The following is an 8,977-nucleotide window of genomic DNA, read 5'->3' as shown; positions in this document are numbered from 1 at the left end:
CTTTTCCTATCTTAAAGTTAATTTACTTAGGAAAAGAACTCATATATGACAATTCAGCACAGAACATCAAACCCAATATACTATTAATTTCAGGAGCTTTTCAAATTTCATTTTTCTCATTAGTCGACTGGACCCAGGAGCAGTGTCAGGAAAATTCAGACTGAGATCCAAGCCGCTGAAATCGCTGAGGGGTCACCAATGAGAGAAGGGATGTGAAACTCACTTGTAGAAAATATCTAAAGTATTAAGATAATAGATTCACTCAATAATTTGTATACGTCTAAACAAATATCAGAGAATAATAATTTTTCCAATATATTTAAAGCAGATTAAGCTAATAAACTTGTTTTACATCAAAGTGGGCATGTTTTCTGTATTCATTTTGATCAGATCCTAAATAAGCAGTTAAGGTACTTTAGACTGATGTTAATTTTGCATCTCCCCCATCCCAAACTATTGCCATTCAGATAATAATCTGCCTTCCTACGTTTGCTACCAAAGTGAATAATCTTATATTTATCCATATTATACTTCATCTGCCATGCATTCGCCCCCTCATTCAATTTGTCCAAATCACACTAAAGCCTCCTCACACTCAGCTTTGTGTTGTCTGCAAATTTGAAGATGTTGCATTTTGTTCTCTCATCAAAATCATTCATATAAATTGCTAATAGAAGTATCCAAATACTCATCCCTGTAGTTCCTCCTTAGTCACTCTTTACTAATGGTAAAATGGCCTGCTTATTCCAAATTTTTGTTTTGTGCCAAATTGTTTTCTATCCATTTCAGCACACAGTCCTTAATTTCATGAACTTTAATTTCACATGCTAATCTCTTTGGTGGAATCTTATTGAAAGTCTTCTGAAGTCCAAATAAACCAGATCCACTGGCTCTCCCTCAGCAATTCTACTAGTTACCTTCCCCAAAAAATCCCTGTAGATTTGTCAAGCCTGAGTTCCATTTTGTAAATCCATACTGACTCTTTCTGATCCTGAACCTGTTTCCAAGTGCTCTGCTATTAAATCTTTGATGCCAGACTCCAGCATTTTTCCCACTTGACACTTCAGAAACCTGACAGCAATAAGCAGATGTCTAGCTGATGCATTGCACTTCTTTATTGACCTCAGGATTCGTACTTTCTTGCTTGTCCCTATGGTGATAACAGCTTTTCATAGTATCGATCTCTGGCTAGTTAATCTATAATTTCCCATTTTCTCTCTACCTTCATTTTTATTTTAAGTAATGACCTTATATTAGCAGCCCTCTCATCAATATGAACTGCTCCAAAGTTTATAGCATCTTCAGAAATGACTAACAATGCATCGATTATCTCCAGGGCCACTTCCTTAAGTAGCCTTACTGACGTCATTTTGTTTAGGCTGCCTGATGCCACGCTCGATCAAATGCTCGACTGATGCCAAGAAGAGTTATTTGCACCTCACCTCTTAAACTCAGTTGGGCAATTAATGTTTTCACAAGGCCTGAAAGGTAGTCTGGGACAAACTGACCTGGTGAAACATGAAGTGAGCAGGTAATTTGAGATCGGTTGCTAAATTATATCATAAAAAATGGCAATTTCTATTGTTTGAGTGATAATTGACAGAAGGCATGGTAATTAATAAGATTAGATTGCCATTTGTTTTATTTTTTGTGAACAGGACAATCCTGTTGTAATATTCAACATTGACTGCGGGTTGCTATATTTATTCTGTTTCAAAAATATTCTGTATTCATAAAATATCTTTATATACATACAACGTAAATAATACAGTTTGGTCATGTATATTAGCATATGAAGAAACAAACAAACACTGAATTTTGACTCTGTCCAGCAAACGAATCTAAAGCATTTGTTACTTCTACAAGGCTATGTTTATATACATATAGGAGGGCCTATAACTGAATGGACTTCCAATTAACTTCAGCAGAAATACCTTAGCCGGTGTTCTTTCCCCACTATGCCTTGGTGATGGTTGCCCCAGTCTTTAGTGCATCCCTCAGCGCATACTCCTGGACGTTGTAATGTGCCAGTCTGTAACACTCAGTCAAGGCCAACTCCTTCTTCTGGAAGACCAACAAGTTTTGGACAGACCAAAGATTGTCTTTCACTATGGAGATGGTCATCCAGGAGCAGTCGATGTTTGGTTCAGTAGACAGTAGAGCACAGAGTCCAAGCTAACAAAGTGTGGAGCTGGATGAACACAGCAGGCCAAGCAGCATCTCAGGAGCACAAAAGCTGACGTTTCGGGCCTAGACCCTTCATCAGAGAGGGGGATGGGGAGAGGGAACTGGAATAAATAGGGAGAGAGGGGGAGGTGGACCAAAGATGGAGAGAAAAGAAGATAGGTCGAGAGGAGAGTATAGGTGAGGAGGTAGGGAGGGGATAGGTCAGTCCAGGGAAGATGGACAGGTCAAGGAGGTGGGTTGAGGTGGTAGGTAGGAAATGGAGGTGTGGCTTGAGGTGGGAGGAAGGGATGGGTGAGAGGAAGAACAGATTAGGGAAGCAGAGACAGGCTGGGCTGGTTTTGGGATGCAGTGGGGGAGGGGACGAGCTGGGCTGGTTTTGGGATGCAGTGGGGGAAGGGCAGATTTTGAAGCTTGTGAAGTCCACATTGATACCATTGGGCTGCAGGGTTCCCAAGCGGAATATGAGTTTCTGTTCCTGCAACCTTCGGGTGGCATCATTGTGGCACTGCAGGAGGCCCATGATGGACATGTCATCTGAGGAATGCGAAGGGGAGTTGAAATGGTTCGCGACTGGGAGGTGCAGTTGTTTGTTGCGAACCGAGCGGAGGTGTTCTGCAAAGCAGTCCCCAAGCCTCCGCTTGGTTTCCCCCATGTAGAGGCAGCCACACCTGGTGCAATGGATACAATTTCATCCCACCTCCTCTCCACCTATCTTCTTTTCTCTCCATCTTCTGTCTGCCTCCCCCCCTCCCTATTTATTCCAGAACCCTCTCCCCATCCCCCTCTCTGATGAAGGGCCTAGGCCTGAAATGTCAGCTTTTGTGCTCCTGAGATGCTGCTTGGCCTGTCGTGTTCATTCATCCAACTCCACACTTTGTTATATTGGATTCTCCAGCATCTGCAGTTCCCATTATCACAGAGCACAGAGTCCTACGTCATTGTGCTGCTCGGGACAAACCTCAACAAGAACCATTGCATCTCTCTCCAGGCTTCCTTTGCAAAGGCACATTCCAGCAGGAGATGTATGACAGTCTGAACCCTGCCCCTCAATTCTGCAGACACTTCAACAGAAGTGTGCAGTGAAGCAAAGAGTCCAAGTACACATGAAGGATCTCACAGGTAAGACCCTTCCCACCACCAGCTAAGCAATGTCTTGGTGCTTGTTGGAAAGTTCTGGTGATGAGGCGTTCTGCCAAATGACTTTGACAGTCTGCACAGGGAAAAACCTGACAGGATCCAGCACTCCTTTTCCCAGAGAGTCTCGAGGACATTGCGTGCTGACAAATTCCTGATCAGCTTGTGGTCAAACGTGTTCCTCTTCACAAATTTATCCATGAAGGACAGATGATGTGGAATGGTCCAAATACTTGGAGTGTTCTGCGGCAATGAGAACAGTTCTATCCTACACAACAACTGAGACAGGTAGAACCTCAGTACATAATGACACTTAGTGTTTCTGTACCACATGTCTAAGCATAGCTTGATGCAGCCACTAACAAAAGTGGCCATCAGGATAAGGGTCGAATTGGATACAGTTTGTGCTCCTCCCACCCCCATCCCCACCACCCCACTGACCCCCACCCCCCACCAACAACCAGAGTTTTATGCATGGTGTCCTTGTAGACATGATCCATCTTAGACATCCAGGTGAAGTGGAAGATGACTTGGGTGACTTCGATGGCATAGTTGTGAGGAATGGACCAGATCTGCACCACATAAAATGACAGAGTGCCACACACCTGATGATTTGGTTTTAAATTCACAGTGGAGAGGGAGCTGTGCTCCCAAAAGCCCAGTCTCTGCCTCACCTTAGCAATGTGTTCATGCCCAGACCCCTCTGAAACACATCCTCACCGTCTCCATGTAATCTGTTATGACAGTGAAGGAGATAAAGGATTGGTCAGCTCCTGAGGCCAGTTAAGACTGGCTGCAGATACTCATGAGTCTGTGCACTGACAGCAGATCTGAACATAAAACAGCAATATCACCCATATTCATGGGGCCTTTAACTTGCAGACCACTGTTGACTGGAATAGTCACTCCTCTCAGGTTCACATCCTTCCTGATAGACTCAGAAAAAGACTCTATACTACACATAAACAAGGTAGGAGCGAGTTTGCAGCCCTCCTTGATTCCAGATCTCATCAGGAAGTTTTTTGATTATGACCCAATGATTGAGACTACACTAATGATGTTAGAACCAATTGTGAAGTCCCTCCACAAAGCTTATTTTGGAGACCACATCCAACATGCAGGTGTGTAATGTCTTGTCAAGGGTATTGTCCTGGTCCAAGCTGATGAGGCAAGCATTCATTCCCTTGTCCTGCATATAGGCATCATATTCCAGAGGAGGTCAAGGCTCTCAGAGATCGTCCTTCCCAGTGCAGAACAGGTTTCGTCAGGGTGAATCACTGATCTGAGTGCAGACCCGACCTGGATAATAATGATCATAGACAGGATTTTGTAGTCTGCATTCAGCAGTGAAATTGGTCACAATTTCAAACTTCCTCCCTCTCCCCTTCCACTTGTAGATTCTCTTGGATTCACATATGCTACCTGCCAGAAGCATACTGTGCTACAGCTCCAGGAGGTCCTGACCAATCAGTTCTCACACAGCTGAACTCAACTCAGCTGGCAACTTCAATATTTTCTAAGGAATCGAAGGCCTTGGTCAGCTCATTGAGAGATAATAGCTGGATCAATCTCTCGCACATAATGTCACCTAAGACCTCCATGAGAGAGCATAGGAACAACTGGGAGACCATGCTGTCTATGGCCTTCATGTCATACAGTCTAAAATTAAAGGATTGGCTGATCCTCAGAATGTCAGACTGAGATCATGTTACCAAACCATCTACTTCCTTCAGGCTGCTGAGCACAGAGCTCACCTGGAATACCTTCTGCAAGAAGAAATGCAACCTCATCTTCTTCCGCTCCACAGTATGGATACTGGATCAGAGGGTTGTCTTGGTAGATTCCAAGGAAAAGAACAAGACTTGCTGGCTCTTCACATCCTGGAGATCCTCTGTGAGATCGAAACTGAGCCAGAACATCAACCCGCCCTCCTCCAACTTGGAGCTACTGATAATTTCCTGTTTTAATTGTTCCACCATTCATGGCCTTGCATTCTGGCATTCATAAGTTCCTTCCCTGAATTTATTTGTCTGTCTATCTCTTTATTTTAAGTTACATAGGTGCTCAAAATCAACCACTTTCACCAAGAAGATGGTTATGACCCCTACTATCGATTTGAGAGGCTCTGTGTTTAAGTTTGCTTTGTAGCACTTCGTGACAAATAAATGGGATATTTTACTACATTGAAGATTGTACATAAATAAAAACTGCTGGCATTGTCTGAAATAAGAGGAAAGTGGCATTTAGCACAAACTGTGTGAGAAGTAAGAGTACACAGTAAGTGTAGCAGATCAGGTGAAATTTGAGACATCCTGCCTTCGGTCCAGAGAAGCACTTGAGAGACCCCAGGATTTTTGTTTTTTATTTTTGGTTTAATTTCATTTTCTTTTTTCATCTGGAACATCTTGGGCTGACAACTTTCAAAGCTTTTCCATAATATTTATAATTTCATAAATATTCCAAAAATGCCCTTAACATCTCTGTGTGAGTTTCCACTTTAAAGTATTGTAGATGTGAAAGCAACATCTGGCTCAAGTGTATTGAGAAACCAATAAATTTACTTGAAAATATATTTTAAAGATTGCAAAGGGTAATGACGGGAAAACAACGGTGCATGGGTATGGGATTTAAGGGATAGCTCCTTCACGTTTACTACCAAATGCATTCCTTCTGTGCTGTTTGATTCGATGACTCAATGCTTGATTGAAGCAATTTAATACATCGTCCGTTTCTTTGTATTTAGTTCTCGTCTCAAAAGGTAATATAACATTTAGGCGCAAATATACAAGCCAGTAAACCAAAACTAGACGCCAAAATGGCAAATATTTCTACGGCAACTGTATATTTCCCGGGAGAACTCACATAGCAGGAATGAATGTTATCCAAACTGCGCAAAAGTATGCTGAAAGTGATGTACTCAGCTTCGTTGAAAATATCAGGACGTTTTCGAGCTAAAAAAAGAGCAGCCACAATTATATGTAAGCGAGGACACTGTGAAAGGCAATTACGGAACCTACATTGCATTCAATTATTTCATTAAAATAATCACTTATTTTCAGGAAATGGCGGCGATATCGTTATGCAGGCAGTACATCGTAAACATTGCACATGTGTACACATAAGAACAGTTAAAAGTTGTTGCTTGTGTCCAAACCACTTCATGAGGGTGTTGTTTGGAAGAGTTGCGTTAAATGCCATTACCGCAACAATTGTTTTGTTCAGATTGCAAGATGTACAAAGAACACAAGTAATCTGATGAAGGGTCCAGGCCCGAAACGTCAGCTTTTGTGCTCCTGAGATGCTGCTTGGCCTGCTGTGTTCATCCAGCCTCACATTTTATTATCTTCTAATACCAAGTGGCACGTGACGCAATGTGCAAGACCAAGCTGACAGTTCTCGATGAATGTTATAGAGCACATAAAACAAAATGTTAATAGTGTGGCCTGGATTTACCAGCTCATCAGAAGAACAGGGCAACCACAAACTCCTGACTGAGAGAAGCGGGGGTAACTACTGGGTTGGAGTTAACATGTTAGGAATCGCTAATTGATGTTATATTTTACATTTCATTCCCTGTTGTTTTAATTTGAGAACCGGAGTACAGAGTGCAATTCTCGACATCCCATTACAAGAAGGATGTGATTGCACTGGAGGGAGGGCAGAGAAGATTAACCAAGATGATGCCTGGGAGGGAACTACGAAAACAGCCTGGTCTGAAAAAGGGTCTCGACCTGAAACGCCAGCTTTCCTGTTCCTCTGATGCTGCTTGGCCTGCTGTGTTCATCCAGCTCTACACCTTGTTATCCTGGATAAGTTGTTTGTTTTCTTTGGAACATAAAATATTGAAAGGTGATCTGATTGAGGTACAGAAGATTATGAGGGGTACAGACAAGATAAATTGGAAGCAGCTGTCCCCCTTTAGTCAAAGGGTCCATAACAAAACGCAGCGAAATTTTAAGTGAAAGGCAAATGGTTTAGAGGGTATTTGAAGACTTTTTCACCCGCAAGATGGTGGGAAACAGGAATGCACTTTCTGCGAGGGTAGTTGCGGCAGGAAACATCACAATCTTTTAAAAGTACTTGGTCAAGCATTTAAAGTGTCAGAACAATGGGCTTGATCTGGGAAGGTGGGACTGGTGAGATCATTTGCCTCTGGATGCAATAATTATAAAATATTATGCCGAATGTGGACGGCAGACAAGCATTCAGCTGCCACAGCACAACTCCAGAGGTGGTCACTTGCGTTCTTTCATGTCACTTCCGCTGGACCTCTGACTGTCGGTGAGACCCTGCTGCCTTGTCAGAATACTGTTCATTAACTCCATTTCTCTCACAGATGTTGCCTGATATGCATGATTCCAGCATTTTGCTTTTATTTCAGATTTCCAGCATCTTCAGTACAGTACATTTTTTGGCCTGAATTAGGGCATCAATTGCTAAAAGCCTTAGAATGAAATGTTATTTTATCATTAGAATATTGTAACAAAATACTCCAGAAAACAATTTCTTGAGATATATACTGTGAACATGCCTAATATTCAAGGCTCAGGCCTTGAGTTCACACTTGACCTCCTGCAGTCCAGGAGTTTGAATTTGCCTCGGGGGAAGTGGCACAGGCGTGTACTTTCGACATTTAAAAGAAGTTTGGACAGTACATCCCCCTCTGTGATGAAGGGTCTAGGCCCGAAACGTCAGCTTTTGTGCTCCTGAGATGCTGCTGGGCCTGCTGTGTTCATCCAGGCTCACATTTTATTATCTTGGACAGGTACATAGATAGGGTAGCTTCAGAGGGATATGGGCCAAATGCAGGCAAACGGAACCAGTTGAATTGAGGAAATGGTCGCCAAAGTCGAGTTGGGCCGACGACTGTATTTTAAATATAAACAGAGAATGCTGGAGAAACTAAGCAGGCCTGGCAGCATCTGCGGAGAGAAACCAGAGTTATCGTTTCAAGTCCGGGAAAGAAACGTCTGAAAGATTCTGAAGAAGGGTCACTGGACTCGAAACTTTAAATGTTTTCACTCCACAGATGCTGCCAGACCTTCTGAGGTCCTCCAACAATTTCTATTTTTGTTTCAGAATTCGAGCATCCCCAGTTCTTGATTTTATAAGATTGTGTCTTAAGCAACTTCGCCAAAGCACTCTTCAGACAACCAGTTTGCTACGTGGGAAATGAAGTCCCCGGTTTCTCATTTGCTGAATTTAGACAAATAAATAGCCGCAGAGTCAAAAATATCGCCTAGCTCTGGAAATGCACAGTGTCCTTTCCAAAGTCGCCAGCTCAAGTGTTTTAAAGTCTCTGAATATTTCAAAGTATTTACAGAGATAACAAGATGTAGAGCTGGATGAACACAGCAGGCCAAGGAGCATCAGAGGAGCAGGAAGGCTGACGTTTCTGTCCTAGACCCTTCTACAGAAAAAGAAGAAGGGTCTCGGCCCAGAACGACAACCTTCCTGCTCCTCTGCTGCTGCTTGGCCTGCTGTGTTCATCCAGCCCTACATCTTGTTACCTCAGATTCTCCAGCATCTGCAGTTCCTACTATCTCAAAATATTTAGTTTTGTTCACAGAATTGACTTAAAGCAAACCGGCATCTGAGTTGCCTCGTCGCTGGAAGAACTTAACATATTAAATTTTATCCAGTGGGTTCGTCTCAC

Source organism: Stegostoma tigrinum, chromosome 14 (genome assembly GCF_030684315.1).
Source record: "Stegostoma tigrinum isolate sSteTig4 chromosome 14, sSteTig4.hap1, whole genome shotgun sequence".
Taxonomy (NCBI): Eukaryota; Metazoa; Chordata; class Chondrichthyes; order Orectolobiformes; family Stegostomatidae; genus Stegostoma; species Stegostoma tigrinum.
Note: the sequence above shows the minus strand (reverse complement) of the source record.